Below are 20,995 nucleotides of genomic sequence, written 5' to 3'. Positions count from 1 at the left end.
GTGGGAGATCCCTGTTCTCTGTCCTCTTTGTTTTTTACGGAAAAGTCACGTAGGTAAAAAATAAAATAAATGAAAAAACTACTAAATTAAATCACGTGTCTCACTACCCAGTGTCTCACTACCCAGTGTCTCACTACCCAGTGTCCCACTACCCAGTGTCTCTCTACCCAGTCTCAGACCACCCAGTGGCTCACTACCCAGTGTCTCACTACCCAGTGTCTCACTACCCAGTGTCTCACTACCCAGTGTCTCACTGCCCAGTGTCTCACTGCCCAGTGTCTCACCACCCAGTGTCTCACTACCCAGTGTCTCACCACCCAGTGTCTCACTAGCAGTGTCTAACCACCCAGTGTCTCACTACCAGTGTCTCACTACCCAGTGTCTCACTACTCAGTGTCTCATTACCCAGTGTCTCACTACCCAGTGTCTCATTACCCAGTCTATGTTTTTTTCGGTTAAGTCACATCGGTCCAAAGACTCATCACAAAATAACTTGAATCTGTGCCATGGATGTGAGATGGGGTGGGCAATGTGCCACTGGGTCTGAAATGCAGTTGCTACCGGAATCCGCGATGCCACTTCGTGTGAAACCCACACAGAGGGAATTCTAGACTGGCCAGTTGTGCCGGTAGAATGATAAAGGCTCAAGTCCAAGCCATGTTTATTTAAACTGCGGTGGGCTTCATTAGAGGCTGCCACTGTTTGAGAAAAGAAACATTCCCATCATGGTGCCTCGTCTGTCTGAGATACAGAGACAGTGGAGACGCAGCGAGACAAATGGAGAGAGAGAGAGAGATGGTCACCGTGATGTCGTCTGGGGAGCAGGTGCAGAGTGGACTCCTTCTGAATGTTGTAGTGGGAGATGGTGAGACCATCCTCCAGCTGTCTGCCGGCATAGATCAGCATCTGCTGTTCTGGAGGAATCCCTTCCTTGTCCTGGATCATCGCTTTGAGATTCTCAACGGTGTCCCAAGAATTTAATTTCAGGGTGAGGGTCTTCCCCGTGAGCATCTTCACGTAGACGTCCAGACCACCACAGGGCCTGACAACCAGGCACAGAGTAGACCCCGCCTGGATGTTGTAGTGGGAGATGGTGAGACCATCCTCCAGCTGTCTGCCGGCATAGATCAGTATCTGCTGGTTCGGAGGAATTCCTTCCTTCTCCTGGATCATCGCTTGGAGCTGCCCAATGGTGCCGCAAGGGTTCCATTCCAGGGTGAGGGTTTTCCCCGTGAGCATCTTGACGGAAACATTCGGATCACCACCGAGCCTGACAACCAGGTGCAGAGTGGACTCTGCCTGAATGTTGTAGTCTGAGAAGGTGCGACCATCTTCCAGCCATCTGCTGGCGTAGATCAGCCTCTGCTGTTCTGGAGGAATCCCTTCCTTCTGCTGGATCATCGCATTGAGATTCTCAACGGTGTCCCAAGAATTTATTTTCAGGGTGAGGGCCTTCCCCGTGAGCATATTCACGTAGACGTCCAGACCACCACAGGGCCTGACAACCAGGCACAGAGTGGACCCCGCCTGAATGTTGTAGTGGGAGATGGTGAGACCATCCTCCAGCTGTCTGCCGGCGTAGATCAGCATCTGCTGGTTCGGAGGAATCCCTTCCTTCTCCTGGATCATCGCTTGGAGCTGCCCAATGGTGCCGCAAGGGTTTCATTCCAGGGTGAGGGTTTTCCCCGTGAGCATCTTGACGGAAACATTCGGACCACCACCGGGCCTGACAACCAGGTGCAGAGTGGACCCTGCCAGAATGTTGTAGTGGGAGAGGATGCGACCATCCTCCAGCCATCTGCTGGCGTAGATCAGACTCTGCTGTTCTGGAGGAATCCCTTCCTTCTGCTGGATCGTCGCCTTCAGGTTCTCCGTGGTGTCCGTGGGCTCCACTTCAAGGACGATGGTCTTCCCGCTCACTGTCCTCACGAAGATCAGCATCTTAGCTGAACAAGACAGGGACACACAAAGACATAAACAAGTTCACACGACTCATCTCCAGCTGTAGAGCTCTGAAGTAAGAACAACGGGCAGGGCTGGAGAGGTGAAGTACGGTCTCAATGGTGTGGTACAGGATCTTAGCTGGGTCAGTGCTTGTTTAGTAGATTCACCATTCTTCTCGTGATATCTGCATTCCTAGAGTCACGTGGGAGATACTGTACCTGTCCTCTGGTTCAACAATAAAACATCAATGACGTTTGGATCAGTCCAAGGACTCATCACAAAATGACTTGAATCTGTGCCATGGATGTGAGATGGGGTGGGCAATGTGCCACTGGGTCTGAAAGGCAGTGGCTGCTGGAATCTACGATGCCACTTCGCGTGAAACCCACACAGAGAGAATTCTAGACTGGCCAGTTGTACCGGTAGAATGATAAAGGCTCAAGTCCAAGCCATGTTTATTTAAACTGCGGTGGGCTTCACAAGAGGCTGCCACTATTTGAGAAAATAAACATTCCCATCACGGTGCCGCGTCTGTCTGAGATACGGAGAGATTCAGAGAGACAGAGAGATGCAAAGATACAAACACAGATACGTCGAGATACACGGAGATGCAGAGAAAAAATTGGAGATACAACGAGACAAACAGAGTTACAGAGAGAGAGAGAGATGGCCACCGTGATGTCGTCTGAGAACCAGGTGCAGAGTGGACCCAGCATGGATGTTGTAGTCGGAGACAGTGCGACCATCCTCCAGCTGTTTGCCGGCGAAGATCAGACTCTGCTGTTCCGGAGAAATCCCTTCCTTCTCCTGGATCGTCGCCTTCAGGTTCTCCGTGGTGTCCGTGGGCTCCACTTGAAGGGCGACGGTCTTCCCGCTCGCTGTCCTCACGAAGATCTGCATCTTAGCTGAACAAGACGGAGACACACAAAGACATCAACAAGTTCACACGACTCATCTCCAGATGTAGAGCTGAACGTGAGAACAACGGGCAGGGCTGGAGAGGTGAAGTACGGTCTCAACGGTACGGTACAGGATCTTTGCCGGGGCAGCGCCGGTTTAGAAGATTCACCATTCCTCTCGTGAGATCTGCATTTCCAGAGTCACGTGGGAGATCCCTGTCCTCTTTGGTTTTTTCGGTAAAGTCACGTAGGTAAAAAATAAAATAAATGAAAAAACTACTAAATTAAATCACGTGTCTCACTACCCAGTGTCTCACTACCCAGTGTCAGACCACCCAGTGTCTCACTACCCAGTGTCTCACTACCCAGTGTCTCACTACCCAGTGTCTCACCACCCAGTGTCTCACTACCCAGTGTCAGACCACCCAGTGTCTCACTACCCAGTGTCTCACTACCCAGTGTCTCACCACCCAGTGTCTCACTACCCAGTGTCTCACTAGCAGTGTCTCACTACCCAGTGTCAGACCACCCAGTGTCTCTCTACCCTGTGTCTCACCACCCAGTGTCTCACTACCCAGTGTCTCACTACCAGTGTCTCACTACCCAGTGTCTCACCACCCAGTGTCTCACTACCCAGTGTCTCACTACTCAGTATCTCACTATCCAGTGTATGACCACCCAGTGTCTCACTACCCAGTGTCTCACCACCCAGTGTCTCACCACCCAGTGTCTCATTACCAGTGTCTCACTACCCAGTGTCTCACTACCCAGTGTCTCTCTACCCAGTGTCTCACTACCCAGTGTCTCACTACCAGTGTCTCACTTCCCAGTGTCTCACTACCAGTATCTCACTACCCAGTGTCTCACTACCCAGTCTATGTTTTTTTCGGTTAAGTCACATCGGTCCAAGGACTAATCACAAAATAACTTGAATCTGTGCCATGGATGTGTAATGCGGGCGTAAAGGACTTGGCGGATGTGACGTCATGTGGGGGAGGAGTCAGGGTCACGTGAGAGGGAGATGGTATAGCGGTGAGACAGGAAGAGATCGGGGCAGTCGGGCGAGGGAAGAGTGGAGACCGCGTTGGGTGGTCGCCGTGCCCTCAGCCTGGTGGCTGAGGGGCTCGGTGACAGCGCCAGCCAGCGGGATGGAAGAGAGTTGGTTGGAGACTGGACGAGGGTGAGGCCACGGAGGGCGAAAGCTGGGAGCAGCGACAGCAGCCGGAGAGGCTGCGTGTGGGAGACAGCAGCGAGGCTGCTAGGGGCTACAGCAGCCGGGGGCTGCAGAGCAAGAGGGCTACGGGAGCGACAGCAGCCGGAGGGGCTGCGTGTGGGGGAACAGCAGCAAGGCTGCTAAGGAGCTACGGGAGCGACGGAGACCAACAGCGGGGCTGTTGGCGGTGACGGGAGCGACAGCGAAGTCGGCACCGTGTGGAAGGAGCCAGATAAAGGACAGCCGTGTGGGAAACAGAAACGAACCCGAATAAAGGACACCAGACCAGATACTGTGGTCGAGTCCATTTATTACATTGGAGTCAGAAGTGCAACGGCATGGCTAAACAACTGAGAAGAAAAAGAATATTCCGTCTCCGGCATCGGCTTCATCTTCCTCCGACGATGGATGCAGCTGGAGTCGTGGAAAAGAGCCCTGCTGAAGTGAGCACGGGAACTGGCGTTGAAGATGTCGCCGGGGTGGCGGGCCCGTCAGCATCAACGGACGAGGATTCCTCATGTCAACAGATGGCGGACCAACTTGGAACTCTTAAGAACATGCTTGCACAGTGGTGTGAGCTCGGCACGCCAAGGGTGGCGTCGGAAGGAGAGGGTGGTGGTCTGCAGGAGTCCGTGTTGTCTTCGCTGTCGCCGCCATCGGCCACGTGGCACGAAGACGCCATCTTGGGCACGGCTGGCGAAGAAAGGCGGGAAGCCGCCATCTTGTCTTCACCGCGGCGGGGAGACGCCGCCATTTTCAACATCGCGGCGGTGATGCAGCTTCGCGCTGCCATCGGGAGGTGCCTCGGGGAGAGCAGCCTGCTGTGAGCCGCTGCGCGAGGACGAGCTGCGAGGAGAGGACGACGATGCTGCAGCTGCTGGGGCGGGAGCTTCCCGTCCTGGCTCGGGTGCGTGACAACGGAGCAGTCAAGTCGCCGAACGAGTTCTGCGAGACGACTCAAGTTGCCGCCCTGCCGTCCTCTTCTTGCTGCAGCCCCGGGCGAGTCGTAACGATACGCACCCGGCCTTTACACACACCTCACCCATCTTTCGAGGGCTGGGGAGGGGCGATTTTGTTTTTTTTCTCTCATGACTTGATTGTGCGGAGCGCGGTTCGGACTGTGTGTATGTGTGTGTAATAACGATGAACGCGCTATCTGCTTGTTGCTCGGTGTCAATTAAAGTGTGTGCGTGTGTTGAGAATGGACGGAGAGTCTGCTGTACTTGCTGAGTGTCAAATTGTGTGTGTGCGCTGCGGCGTGGAGTTGTTATCTTGATGGTGAAGTTAATTATTAACTCGGGAGCGTCGGGTATCTTGCGCTGTATTATCTCGTGGGTTACCTTGTGCGATGGGCTTAATTGAAAAATATATATATATTTTTTTTGGTGTATTGTGCTGCGAGGTGCTATGTGCGATGTGGTTGTTGTAAGAGAGAGAATATTTGTGTTGTTGCTGCAATGTTACGACTGCATTAATGGTGTGTTGGTTGCCTGCAGATCGGCTTGCTATTGTGCTTAAATGTGCGCGTGTGATCGCGATGTGCTGACTGCATGTGCTGTTTACACCTTTCTGTACGGTTATGGGGTGCGATGCATTGGTTGACTATTGGGGTTGGGATGTTATTAATTGTGCGTACCTGTTTGGGAATTGGTAACAAATTCGAGGGGGACCCTATTATTTGGTCGTATGGATGTTATGTATACGCGATTTTGTGTATATTATGGGTAATTGCGCTTTGTGGGAGAGAGAGCGCGCTTTGAGGGTGCGTGATGACGCCTTTGTGGGTGTCTCAAAGGTTAATGCTAATGGGACCGTAAATTGGCGCCAAGTGGCGTCGCGTATTCGGTTGATCGCATGCAGCCACGAGTTGCTTTGCGAGTTGGGTTGTGTAACCAATGTGGTTGGTAAAATATTGGTTAAAAATTCCCCGATATGACTGCTGCGCGCAGTGAGCTGGGGCTGTGCGTCTATCGTTGTTGGGATTGTTACAATAAGACGGGGGATGCATTTTGTGACCCCCAGCAAAGGGAAGCTGGGGTGCACGAATGGAGAAAACTGGCCACGTGTTCGCACGTTGGGCCGCCATTTTGCGCGCACGCGGGGTATGGCGACGATGCACTTTGCGGAAAGGGCCGCCATTTTGAGTGCGCGCGAGATATTGCGCGAACGCGTTGAGCGAAGGGGGCCGCCATTTTGAACGCGGGGGAAAAACCTCGGTGGGCCAAATATTCCATCCGTTATGCCTGCCATTGTTGATTGGGTGATGCACGTGTTGTGGTCACATCAGCCTATAGCTAATGGCTGACCTAACAGCCCGGAGGCGAAACCTCCGTGGTATGTCTTAAACTAATGGGCCGTGTGCTCATATGGCTCGGGGAGTCATGGTTCAGTTGTGCGGTGGCAGACTGAACCTGGTGTGCCAGGGGCTCACGGGATTTGGGTTAGGGCGTTATTGTCTCTATAAGAGAACATTACCCCGTGGGGGGGGGGGTCGTTGATATCTGGCCTTGCCGAGGGATTGATCTTCCCTTGGCTATAAAGCGTCAGACTATAGGAGGCTGGTGTGTGTCCATCGCTGATGGGATAGTAAGGGAGGAGCATGGCCGAGTGCTGCTCATCCCCGAAATGGCACTAGCCGAGGGTATGGTAAATGGATGTTGCTGTGGGTTGACGACCACGGTGAGGGTTACGGCGAGTTAAACGTTACCGCTGGGGAGCGTGGCTCTCTCCACGCGAGGGTGTGCGATTAGGGGTTTTGTTGGGTTGTTGAGAGTGACTGTGGGTACATGCTGTGTACGTCTGAGGTCTGTGCTGGTCCTCAAGGGAGGACTGCTGGTGGGTAAGAGCAGAATTTTTTTTTTGTTGTCACGTGTAAATAATATTGTTGTTAAAATGTAAATACTGGGGCATCGATCGCGGTTAATTTGGGTAATTATTGGGGGTTTTTTTTTTAAGCGGGCCGGATTTACATCATCTCCACTACCCTGAGGCCGGGTGGCTGTCGTGTACGACATGCGGATGTGCGTTGTTGTGCTGTGCCTCAGGGGATTGGATTCTCCTTCTCGTCACAGATTCTTCAGCTCCCGTCGCACTGGGTGTTACCTGGTGTGCTAGCTGGATGAGGACTTGAAGGAGCAATTGAGCGCCGTTCGTCATTCTGCTCTACCACTTGCTCTTTGATGTGGACTTGAGCCGAGCGGATGGAACAACAACATGGACACGCTTTGAGACACCACATTTCTGGGTTGTGCGCGTGTGCCATTTTTGCGTGTTGGTGGCCGTTGTGTTGTGCTTTGTGCTATTATTATTCTTGTTGTTCTGTTCCGGTTCCTGATCCTTCCCCTTTTGTTACTTGTTGTTGTTGTTATAAGGTCTATTGTGTCTGGGGGACTCCTGGTTGTGATGCCTTCGCCCGCATTATTTGGTTCTGTTTCAGCCGAGGACAGCTGGAATTTTCTCTACGGGGGAGGGTGGTGTAATGCGGGCGTAAAGGACTTGGCGGATGTGACGTCATGTGGGGGAGGAGTCAGGGTCACGTGAGAGGGAGATGGTATAGCGGTGAGACAGGAAGAGATCGGGGCAGTCGGGCGAGGGAAGAGTGGAGACCGCGTTGGGTGGTCGCCGTGCCCTCAGCCTGGTGGCTGAGGGGCTCGGTGACAGCGCCAGCCAGCGGGATGGAAGAGAGTTGGTTGGAGACTGGACGAGGGTGAGGCCACGGAGGGCCAAAGCTGGGAGCAGCGACAGCAGCCGGAGAGGCTGCGTGTGGGAGACAGCAGCGAGGCTGCTAGGGGCTACAGCAGCCGGGGGCTGCAGAGCAAGAGGGCTACGGGAGCGACAGCAGCCGGAGGGGCTGCGTGTGGGGGAACAGCAGCAAGGCTGCTAAGGAGCTACGGGAGCGACGGAGACCAACAGCGGGGCTGTTGGCGGTGACGGGAGCGACAGCGAAGTCGGCACCGTGTGGAAGGAGCCAGATAAAGGACAGCCGTGTGGGAAACAGAAACGAACCCGAATAAAGGACACCAGACCAGATACTGTGGTCGAGTCCATTTATTACAGATGTGAGATGGGGTGGGTAATGTGCCACTGGGTCTGAAATGCAGGCGCTAACGGAATCCACGATGCCACTTCGCGTAAAACCCACACAGAGGGAATTCTGCACTGGCCAGCTGTGTCGGTAGACTGATAAAGGCTCAAGTCCAAGCCATCTTTATTTACACTGCGGTGGGCTTCATTAGAGGCTGCCACTATTTAAGAAAAGAAACATTCCCATCATGGTGCCTCATCTGTCTGAGATACAGAGACAGTGGAGACGCAGCGAGACAAATGGAGAGAGAGAGAGATGGTCACCGTGATGTAGTCTGGGGACCAGGTGCAGAGTGGACCCCGCATGGATGTTGTAGTGGGAGATGGTGAGACCATCCTCCAGCTGTTTGCCGGCATAGATCAGCCTCTGCTGTTCTGGAGGAATCCCTTCCTTCTGCTGGATCGTCGCCTTCAGGTTCTCCGTGGTGTCCGTGGGCTCCACTTCAAGGGCGACGGTCTTCCCGCTCATTGTCCTCACGAAGATCTGTATCTTAGCTGAACAAGACAGAGACACACAGAGACATCAACAAGTTCACACGACTCATCTCCAGCTGTAGAGCTGAACGTGAGAACAACGGGCAGGGCTGGAGAGGTGAAGTATGGTCTCAGTGGTGTGGTACAGGATCTTAGCCGGGGCAGCGCTGGTTTAGAAGATTCACCATTCCTCTCGTGAGATCTGAATTTCCAGAGTCACGTGGGAGATCCCTGTCCTCTGTCCTCTTTGTTTTTTTCGGAAAAGTCACGTAGGAAAAAAATAAAATAAATTAAAAACTACTAAATTTAATCACGTGTCTCACTACCCAGTGTCTCACTACTCAGTGTCTCACTACCGAGTGTCACACTAGCAGTGTCTCACTACCCAGTGTCTCACTGCCCAGTGTCTCACTTCCCAGTGTCTCACTACCAGTGTCTCACTACCCAGTGTCTCACTAGCAGTATCTCACTACCCAGTGTCTCACTACCCAGTGTCTCACTAGCAGTGTCTCACTACCCAGTGTCTAACTACCCAGTGTCTCACTACCCAGTGTCAGACCACCCAGTGTCTCACTACCCAGTGTCTCAATACCCAGTGTCAGACCAACCAGTGTCTCACTACCCAGTGTCTCACTACCCAGTGTCTCACTTCCCAGTGTCTCACTACCAGTGTCTCACTACCCAGTGTCTCACTAGCAGTATCTCACTACCCAGTGTCTCACTACCCAGTGTCTAACTACCCAGTGTCTCACTACCCAGTGTCTCACTACCCAGTGTCTCACTGCCCAGTGTCTCACTTCCCAGTGTCTCACTTCCCAGTGTCTCACTACCAGTGTCTCACTACCCAGTGTCTCACTAGCAGTATCTCACTACCCAGTGTCTCACTACCCAGTGTCTCACTTGCAGTGTCTCACTACCCAGTGTCTAACTACCCAGTGTCTCACTACCCAGTGTCAGACCACCCAGTGTCTCACTACCCAGTGTCTCACTACCCAGTGTCAGACCACCCAGTGTCTCACTACCCAGTGTCTCACTACCCAGTGCCTCACTACCCAGTGTCAGACCACCCAGTGTCTCACTACCCAGTGTCTCACTACCCAGTGTCTCACTACCCAGTGTCTCACCACCCAGTGTCTCACTACCCAGTGTCTCACTACCCAGTGTCTCACTACCCATTGTCTCACTAGCAGTGTCTCACTGCCCAGTGTCTCACTACCCAGTGTCTCACTACCCAGTGTCTCACTACCCATTGTCTCACTACCCAGTGTCTCACTACCCAGTGTCTCACCACCCAGTGTCTCACTAACCAGTGTCTCACTACCAAGTGTCTCACGACCCAGTGTCTCACTACCCAGTGTCTCACTGCCCAATATCTCACTTTCCAGTGTCTCACTACCAGTGTCTCACTCGCAGTGTCTCACTACCCAGTGGCTCACTACCCAGTGTCTCACTACCCAGTGTCTCACTAGCAGTATCTCACTACCCAGTGTCTCACTACCCAGTGTCTAACTACCCAGTGTCTCACTACCCAGTGTCTCACTACCCAGTGTCTCACTGCCCAGTGTCTCACTTCCCAGTGTCTCACTACCAGTGTCTCACTACCCAGTGTCTCACTAGCAGTATCTCACTACCCAGTGTCTCACTACCCAGTGTCTCACTACCCAGTGTCTCACTACCCAGTGTCTCACTAGCAGTGTCTCACTACCCAGTGTCTAACTACCCAGTGTCTCACTACCCAGTGTCAGACCACCCAGTGTCTCACTACCCAGTGTCTCACTACCCAGTGTCAGACCACCCAGTGTCTCACTACCCAGTGTCTCACTACCCAGTGTCTCACCACCCAGTGTCTCACCACCCAGTGTCTCACTAACTAGTGTCTCACTACCCAGTGTCTCACTACCCAGTGTCAGACCACCCAGTGTCTCACTACCCAGTGTCTCACCACCCAGTGTCAGACCACCCAGTGTCTCACTACCCAGTGTCTCACTACCCAGTGTCTCACCACCCAGTGTCTCACCACCCAGTGTCAGACCACCCAGTGTCTCACTACCCAGTGTCTCACTACCCAGTGTCTCACCACCCAGTGTCTCACCACCCAGTGTCTCACTACCCAGTGTCTCACTACCCAGTGTCAGACCACCCAGTGCCTCACTACCCAGTGTCAGACCACCCAGTGTCTCACTACCCAGTGTCTCACCACCCAGTGTCTCACTAACTAGTGTCAGACCACCCAGTGTCTCACTACCCAGTGTCTCACTACCCAGTGTCTCACTACCCAGTGACTCACTAGCAGTGTCTCACTACCCAGTGTCTCACTACCCAGTGTCTGTCTACCCAGTGTCTCACTCGCAGTGTCTCACTACCCAGTGTCTCACTACTAGTATCTCACTAGCAGTGTCTCACTACCCAGTGTCTCACTACCCAGTGTCAGACCACCCAGTGTCTCACTACCCAGTGTCTCACTACCTAGTGTCTGTCTACCCAGTGTCTCACTCGCAGTGTCTCACTACCCAGTGTCTCATTACCCAGTGTCTCATTACCCAGTGTCTCACTAGCAGTGTCTCACTACCCAGTGTCTCACTGCCCAGTGTCTCACTTCCCAGTGTCTCACTACCAGTGTCTAACTACCCAGTGTCTCACTACCAGTATCTCACTAGCAGTGTCTCACTACCCAGTGTCAGACCACCCAGTGTCTCACTACCCAGTGTCTCACTATCCAGTGTCTGTCTACCCAGTGTCTCACTCGCAGTGTCTCACTACCCAGTGTCTCACTACCCAGTGTCTCACCACCCAGTGTCTCACTAACCAGTGTCTCACTACCCAGTGTCTCACTACCCAGTGTTTCACTACCACACTACCCAGTGTCTCACTACCCAGTGTCTCACTACCCATTGTCTCACTAGCAGTATCTCACTGCCCAGTGTCTCACTACCCAGTGTCTCACTACCCAGTGTCTCACTACCCATTGTCTCACTACCCAGTGTTTCACTACCCAGTGTCTCACCACCCAGTGTCTCACTAACCAGTGTCTCACTACCCAGTGTTTCACTACCCAGTGTCTCACCACCCAGTGTCTCACGACCCAGTGTCTCACTACCCAGTGTTTCACTACCCAGTGTCTCACTATCCAGTGTCTGTCTACCCAGTGTCTCACTAGCAGTGTCTCACTGCCCAGTGTCTCACCGCCCAGTGTCTCACTACCCAGTGTCTCACTACCCAGTGTCTCACCACCCAGTGTCTCACTACCCAGTGTCTCATTACCCAGTGTCTCACTACCACACTACCCAGTGTCTCACTACCCAGTGTCTCACTACCCATTGTCTCACTAGCAGTGTCTCACTACCCAGTGTCTCAATACCCAGTGTCTCACTCGCAGTGTCTCACTACCCAGTGTCTCACTACCAGTGTCTCACTACCCAGTGTCTCACTACCCAGTGTCTCACTAGCAGTGTCTCACTACCGAGTGTCTCACTAGCAGTGTCTCACTACCCAGTGTCTCACTACCCAGTGTCTCACTAGCAGTGTCTCACTACCCAGTGTCTCACTACCCAGTGTCTCACTAGCAGTGTCTCACTACCCAGTGTCTCACTGCCCAATATCTCACTTTCCAGTGTCTCACTAACAGTGTCTCACTCGCAGTGTCTCACTACCCAGTGGCTCACTACCCAGTGTCTCACTACCCAGTGTCTCACTAGCAGTGTCTCACTACCCAGTGTCTCACTGCCCAGTGTCTCACTTCCCAGTGTCTCACTACCAGTGTCTCACTAGCAGTGTCTCACTACCAGTGTCTCACTACCCAGTGTCTCACCACCCAGTATCTCACTACCCAGTGTCTCACTACCCAGTGTCTCACTACCCAGTGTCTGTCTACCCAGTGTCTCACTCGCAGTGTCTCACTACCCAGTGTCTCACTACTAGTATCTCACTAGCAGTGTCTCACTACCCAGTGTCTCACTACCCAGTGTCAGACCACCCAGTGTCTCACTACCCAGTGTCTCACTACCTAGTGTCTGTCTACCCAGTGTCTCACTCGCAGTGTCTCACTACCCAGTGTCTCATTACCCAGTGTCTCATTACCCAGTGTCTCACTAGCAGTGTCTCACTACCCAGTGTCTCACTGCCCAGTGTCTCACTACCCAGTGTCTCACTATCCAGTGTCTGTCTACCCAGTGTCTCACTCGCAGTGTCTCACTACCCAGTGTCTCACTACCCAGTGTCTCACCACCCAGTGTCTCACTAACCAGTGTCTCACTACCCAGTGTCTCAATACCCAGTGTTTCACTACCACACTACCCAGTGTCTCACTACCCAGTGTCTCACTACCCAGTGTCTCACCACCCAGTGTCTCACTGCCCAGTGTCTCACTACCCAGTGTCTCACTACCCAGTGTTTCACTACCCAGTGTCTCACCACCCAGTGTCTCACTAACCAGTGTCTCACTACCAAGTGTCTCACGACCCAGTGTCTCACTACCCAGTGTTTCACTACCCAGTGTCTCACTAGCAGTGTCTCACGACCCAGTGTCTCACTACCCAGTGTCTCACTACCCATTGTCTCACTAGCAGTGTCTCACTGCCCAGTGTCTCACTACCCATTGTCTCACTAACCAGTGTCTCACTACCAAGTGTCTCACGACCCAGTGTCTCACTACCCAGTGTTTCACTACCCAGTGTCTCACTATCCAGTGTCTGTCTACCCAGTGTCTCACTAGCAGTGTCTCACTGCCCAGTGTCTCACCGCCCAGTGTCTCACTACCCAGTGTCTCACTACCCAGTGTCTCACCACCCAGTGTCTCACTACCCAGTGTCTCATTACCCAGTGTCTCACTACCACACTACCCAGTGTCTCACTACCCAGTGTCTCACTACCCATTGTCTCACTAGCAGTGTCTCACTACCCAGTGTCTCAATACCCAGTGTCTCACTCGCAGTGTCTCACTACCCAGTGTCTCACTACCAGTGTCTCACTTTCCAGTGTCTCACTAACAGTGTCTCACTCGCAGTGTCTCACTACCCAGTGGCTCACTACCCAGTGTCTCACTACCCAGTGTCTCACTAGCAGTGTCTCACTACCGAGTGTCTCACTACCCAGTGTCTCACTACCCAGTGTCTCACTAGCAGTGTCTCACTACCCAGTGTCTCACTGCCCAGTGTCTCACTTCCCAGTGTCTCACTACCAGTGTCTCACTAGCAGTGTCTCACTACCAGTGTCTCACTACCCAGTGTCTCACCACCCAGTATCTCACTACCCAGTGTCTCACTACCCAGTGTCTCACTACCCAGTGTCTCACCACCCAGTGTCTCACTACCCAGTGTCTCACCACCCAGTGTCTCACCACCCAGTGTCTCACCACCCAGTGTCTCACTACCCAGTGTCTCACCACCCAGTGTCTCACTACCCAGTGTCTCACCACCCAGTATCTCACTACCCAGTGTCTCACTACCCAGTGTCTCACTACCCAGTGTCTCACCACCCAGTGTCTCACTACCCAGTGCCTCACCACCCAGTGTCTCACCACCCAGTGTCTCACCACCCAGTGTCTCACTACCCAGTGTCTCACCACCCAGTGTCTCACTACCCAGTGTCTCACTACCCAGAGTCTCACTACCCAGTGTCTCACCACCCAGTGTCTCACTACCCAGTGTCTCACCACCCAGTGTATCACCACCCAGTGTCTCACCACCCAGTGTCTCACTACCCAGTGTCTCATCACCCAGTGTCTCACCACCCAGTGTCTCACTACCCAGTGTCTCACCACCCAGTGTCTCACCACCCAGTGTCTCACTACCCAGTGTCTCACCACCCAGTGTCTCACTACCCAGTGTCTCACCTCCCAGTATCTCACTACCCAGTGTCTCACTACCCAGTGTCTCACTACCCAGTGTCTCACCACCCAGTGTCTCACTACCCAGTGCCTCACCACCCAGTGTCTCACCACCCAGTGTCTCACCACCCAGTGTCTCACTACCCAGTGTCTCACCACCCAGTGTCTCACTACCCAGTGTCTCACTACCCAGAGTCTCACTACCCAGTGTCTCACCACCCAGTGTCTCACTACCCAGTGTCTCACCACCCAGTGTCTCACCACCCAGTGTCTCACCACCCAGTGTCTCACTACCCAGTGTCTCACCACCCAGTGTCTCACCACCCAGTGTCTCACTACCCAGAGTCTCACTACCCAGTGTCTCACCACCCAGTGTCTCACCACCCAGTGTCTCACCACCCAGTGTCTCACTACCCAGAGTCTCACTACCCAGTGTCTCACCACCCAGTGTCTCACCACCCAGTGTCTCACTACCCAGAGTCTCACTACCCAGTGTCTCACTACCCAGTGTCTCACTACCCAGAGTCTCACTAACCAGTGTCTCACTACCCAGTGCCTCACCACCCAGTGTCTCACCACCCAGTGTCTCACTACCCAGTGTCTCACTACCCAGTGTCTCACCACCCAGTGCCTCACCACCCAGTGTCTCACCACCCAGTGTCTCACTACCCAGTGTCTCACCACCCAGTGCCTCACCACCCAGTGTCTCACCACCCAGTGTCTCACCACCCAGTGCCTCACCACCCAGTGTCTCACCACCCAGTGTCTCACCACCCAGTGTCTCACCACCCAGTGTCTCACCACCCAGTGTCTCACCACCCAGTGTCTCACTACCCAGTGTCTCACCACCCAGTGCCTCACCACCCAGTGTCTCACTACCCAGTGTCTCACCACCCAGTGTCTCACTACCCAGTGCCTCACCACCCAGTGTCTCACCACCCAGTGTCTCACCACCCAGTGTCTCACTACCCAGTGTCTCACTACCCAGTGCCTCACCACCCAGTGTCTCACTACCCAGTGTCTCACCACCCAGTGTCTCACCACCCAGTGCCTCACCACCCAGTGTCTCACCACCCAGTGTCTCACCACCCAGTATCTCACCACCCAGTGTCTCACCACCCAGTGTCTCACTACCCAGTGTCTCACTAGCAGTGTCTCACTACCCAGTGTCTCACTGCCCAGTGTCTCACTTCCCAGTGTCTCACTACCAGTGTCTCACTAGCAGTGTCTCACTACCAGTGTCTCACTACCCAGTGTCTCACCACCCAGTATCTCACTACCCAGTGTCTCACTACCCAGTGTCTCACTACCAGTATCTCATTACCCAGTGTCTCACTTCCCAGTGTCTCACTACCATTATCTCACTACCCAGTGTCTCACTTCCCAGTGTCTCACTACCCAGTGTCTCACTACCAGTATTTCACTACCCAGTGTCTGTCTGCCAAGTGTCTCACTCGCAGTGTCTCACTACCCAGTGTCAGACCACCCAGTGTCTCACTACCCAGTGTCTTACTACCCAGTGCCTCACCACCCAGTGTCTCACTACCCAGTGCCTCACCACCCAGTGTCTCACCACCCAGTGTCTCACTACCCAGTGTCTCACTACCCAGTGCCTCACCACCCAGTGTCTCACCACCCAGTGTCTCACTACCCAGTGTCTCACTACCCAGTGCCTCACCACCCAGTGTCTCACCACCCAGTGTCTCACCACCCAGTGTCTCACCACCCAGTGTCTCACTACCCAGTGCCTCACCACCCAGTGTCTCACCACCCAGTGTCTCACTACCCAGAGTCTCACTACCCAGTGTCTCACTACCCAGTGTCTCACTACCCAGTGTCTCACTACCCAGAGTCTCACTAACCAGTGTCTCACTACCCAGTGCCTCACCACCCAGTGTCTCACCACCCAGTGTCTCACTACCCAGTGTCTCACTACCCAGTGTCTCACCACCCAGTGTCTCACCACCCAGTGTCTCACTTCCCAGTGTCTCACTACCCAGTGTATCACTACCCAGTGTCTCACTAACCAGTGTCTCACCACCCAGTGTCTCACTTCCCAGTGTCTCACTACCCAGTGTATCATTACCCAGTGTCTCACTTCCCAGTGTCTCACTACCATTATCTCACTACCCAGTGTCTCACTACCAGTATTTCACTACCCAGTGTCTGTCTGCCCAGTGTCTCACTCGCAGTGTCTCACTACCCAGTGTCTCACCACCCAGTGTCTCACTACCCAGTGTCAGACCACCCAGTGTCTCACTACCCAGTGTCTCACTACCCAGTGCCTCACCTCCCAGTGTCTCACTACCCAGTGTCTCACTACCCAGTGCCTCACCACCCAGTGTCTCTCTACCCAGTGTCTCACTACCCAGTGCCTCACCACCCAGTGTCTCACCACCCAGTGTCTCACCACCCAGTGTCTCACCACCCAGTGTCTCACCACCCAGTGTCTCACTACCCAGTGCCTCACCACCCAGTGTCTCACCACCCAGTGTCTCACCACCCAGTGTCTCACCACCCAGTGTCTCACCACCCAGTGTCTCACCACCCAGTGTCTCACCACCCAGTGTCTCACTACCCAGTGCCTCACCACCCAGTGTCTCACCACCCAGTGTCTCACCACCCAGTGCCTCACCACCCAGTGTCTCACCACCCAGTGTCTCACTACCCAGTGCCTCACCACCCAGTGTCTCACCACCCAGTGTCTCACCACCCAGTGTCTCACTACCCAGTGCCTCACTACCCAGTGTCTCACCACCCAGTGTCTCACCACCCAGTGTCTCACCACCCAGTGCCTCACTACCCAGTGCCTCACCACCCAGTGTCTCACTACCCAGTGTCTCACCACCCAGTGTCTCACCACCCAGTGTCTCACCACCCAGTGTCTCACTACCCAGTGCCTCACCACCCAGTGTCTCACCACCCAGTGTCTCACTACCCAGTGCCTCACCACCCAGTGTCTCACTACCCAGTGTCTCACTACCCAGTGTCTCACCACCCAGTGTCTCACTACCCAGTGTCTCACCACCCAGTGTCTCACCACCCAGTGTCTCACTACCCAGTGCCTCACCACCCAGTGTCTCACCACCCAGTGTCTCACTACCCAGTGTCTCACCACCCAGTGTCTCACTACCCAGTGTCTCACCACCCAGTGTCTCACAACCCAGTGTCTCACCACCCAGGGTCTCACTACCCAGTGTCTCACCACCCAGTGTCTCACCACCCAGTGTCTCACAACCCAGTGTCTCACCACCCAGTGTCTCACCACCCAGTGTCTCACAACCCAGTGTCTCACCACCCAGTGTCTCACTACCCAGTGTCTCACCACCCAGTGTCTCACAACCCAGTGTCTCACCACCCAGTGTCTCACTACCCAGTGCCTCACCACCCAGTGTCTCACCACCCAGTGTCTCACCACCCAGTGTCTCACAACCCAGTGTCTCACCACCCAGTGTCTCACTACCCAGTGCCTCACCACCCAGTGTCTCACCACCCAGTGTCTCACCACCCAGTGTCTCACCACCCAGTGTCTCACTACCCAGTGTCTCACTACCCAGTGTCTCACTACCCAGTGCCTCACTACCCAGTGTCTCACTACCCAGTGTCTCACTACCCAGTGTCTCACTACCCAGTGTCTCACCACCCAGTGTCTCACCACCCAGTGTCTCACCACCCAGTGTCTCACCACCCAGTGTCTCACTACCCAGTGCCTCACCACCCAGTGTCTCACCACCCAGTGTCTCACCACCCAGTGTCTCACCACCCAGTGTCTCACCACCCAGTGTCTCACTACCCAGTGTCTCACCACCCAGTGTCTCACTACCCAGTGTCTCACCACCCAGTGTCTCACTACCCAGTGTCTCACCACCCAGTGTCTCACCACCCAGTGTCTCACTACCCAGTGTCTCACCACCCAGTGTCTCACCACCCAGTGTCTCACCATCCAGTGTCTCACCACCCAGTGTCTCACCACCCAGTGTCTCACCATCCAGTGTCTCACCACCCAGTGTCTCACCACCCAGTGTTTCACCACCCAGTGTCTCACCACCCAGTGCCTCACCACCCAGTGTCTCACCACCCAGTGTCTCACCACCCAGTGTCTCACCACCCAGTGTCTCACCACCCAGTGTCTCACTACCCAGTGCCTCACCACCCAGTGTCTCACCACCCAGTGTCTCACCACCCAGTGTCTCACCACCCAGTGTCTCACCACCCAGTGTCTCACCACCCAGTGTCTCATTACCCAGTGTCTCACTACCCAGTGTCTCACCACCCAGTGTCTCACCACCCAGTGTCTCACCACCCAGTGTCTCACCACCCAGTGTCTCACCACCCAGTGTCTCATTACCCAGTGTCTCACCACCCAGTGTCTCACTACCCAGTGTCTCACCACCCAGTGCCTCACCACCCAGTGTCTCACCACCCAGTGTCTCACCACCCAGTGTCTCACCACCCAGTGTCTCACTACCCAGTGCCTCACCACCCAGTGTCTCACCACCCAGTGTCTCACCACCCAGTGTCTCACCACCCAGTGTCTCACCACCCAGTGTCTCACCACCCAGTGTCTCATTACCCAGTGTCTCACTACCCAGTGTATCACAACCCAGTGTCTCACCACCCAGTGTCTCACTACCCAGTGTCTCACCACCCAGTGTCTCACCACCCAGTGTCTCACCACCCAGTGTCTCATTACCCAGTGTCTCACTACCCAGTGTCTCACTTCCCAGTATCTCACCACCCAGTGTCTCACCACCCAGTGTCTCATTACCCAGTGTCACACTACCCAGTGTCTCACTACCCAGTGTCTCTCTACCCAGTGTCTCACTTCCCAGTGTCTCACTTCCCAGTGTCTCACTACCCAGTGTCTCACTTCCCAGTGTCTCACTTCCCAGTGTCTCACTTCCCAGTGTCACACTAGCAGTGTCTCACTACCCAGTGTCTCCCTACCAGTATCTCATCACCCAGTGTCTCTCTACCCAGTGTCTCACTACCCAGTGTCTCACTACCCAGTGTCTCACTACCCAGTGTCACACTAGCAGTGTCTCACTACCCAGTGTCTCACTGCCCAGTGTCTCACTTCCCAGTGTCTCACTACCAGTGTCTCACTACCCAGTGTCTCACTAGCAGTATCTCACTACCCAGGATCTCACTACCCAGTGTCTCACTACCCAGTGTCTCACCACCCAGTATCTCACTACCCAGTGTCTCACTACCCAGTGTCTCACTACCAGTATCTCATTACCCAGTGTCTCTCTACACAGTGTCTCACTACCAGTATCTCACTACCCAGTGTCTCATTACCCAGTGTCTCACTAGCAGTGTCTCACTACCCAGTTTCTCACTACCCAGTGTATCTCTACCCAGTGTCTCACTACCCAGTGTCTCACTACCCAGTGTATCATTACCCAGTGTCTCACTTCCCAGTGTCTCACTACCAGTATCTCACTACCCAGTGTCTCACTTCCCAATGTCTCACTACCAGTGTCTCACTACCAGTATCTCACTACCCTGTGTCTCATTACCCAGTGTCTCACTGCCCAGTGTTTCACTACCAGTGTCTCACTACCAGTGTCTCACTACCAGTGTCTCATTACCCAGTGTCTCACTGCCCAGTGTTTCACTACCAGTGTCTCACTACCAGTATCTCACTAACCAGTGTCAGACCACCCAGTGTCTCACTACCCAGTGTCTCACTGCCCAGTGTCTCACTACCAGTGTCTCACTACCAGTGTCTCACTACCAGTGTCTCATTACCCAGTCTATGTTTTTTTCGGTTAAGTCACATCGGTCCAAGGACTCATCACAAAATAACTTGAATCTGTGCCATGGATATGAGATGGGGTGGGCAATGTGCCACTGGGTCTGAAATGCAGGCGCTACCGGAATCCACGATGCCACTTCGTGTGAAACCCACACAGAGGGAATTCTGCGCTGGCCAATTGTGCCGGTAGAATGATAAAGGCTCAAGTCCAAGCCATCTTTATTTACACTGCGGTGGGCTTCACAAGAGGCTGCCACTGTTTGAGAAAAGAAACATTCCCATCACGGTGCCTCGTCTGTCTGAGATACAGAGACAGTGGAGACGCAGCGAGACAAATGGAGGGAGAGAGAGAGAGATGGTCACCATGATGTCGTCTGGGGACCAGGTGCAGAGTGGACCCCGCATGGATGTTGTAGTGGGAGATGGTGAGACCATCCTCCAGCTGTTTGCCGGCGTAGATCAGCCTCTGCTGTTCTGGAGGAATCCCCTCCTTGTCCTTGATCGTTGTCTTCAGGTTCTCCGTGGTGTCCGTGGGCTCCACTTCAAGGGCGACGGTCGTACCGCTCGCTGTCTTCACGAAGATCAGCATCTTAGCTGAACAAGGCAGAGACACAAAGACATCAACAAGTTCACACGACTCATCTCGAGCTGTAGAGCTCTAAAGTAAGAACAACAGTCAGGGCTGGAGAGGTGAAGTATGGTCTCAACGGTGTGGTACAGGATCTTAACTGGGGCAGTGCTTGTTGATTAGATTCACCATTCCTCTCGTGAGATCTGCATTTCCAGAGTCACGTGGG

General features: G+C 53.9%; 1 pseudogene; it reads right to left on the bottom strand.

Annotated features, from left to right (window-relative positions):
- Positions 1–1,662: 1,662 nt before the first annotated feature.
- The window catches only part of LOC144954314 (uncharacterized), a 48,003-nt pseudogene continuing 28,670 nt past the window's right edge, over positions 1,663–20,995 (bottom strand).

This window comes from Lampetra fluviatilis, unplaced genomic scaffold, assembly GCF_964198595.1.
Source record: "Lampetra fluviatilis unplaced genomic scaffold, kcLamFluv1.1 SCAFFOLD_148, whole genome shotgun sequence".
Classification (NCBI taxonomy): Eukaryota; Metazoa; Chordata; class Hyperoartia; order Petromyzontiformes; family Petromyzontidae; genus Lampetra; species Lampetra fluviatilis.
Note: the sequence above shows the minus strand (reverse complement) of the source record. Positions and strands in the feature narration are given on the sequence as shown.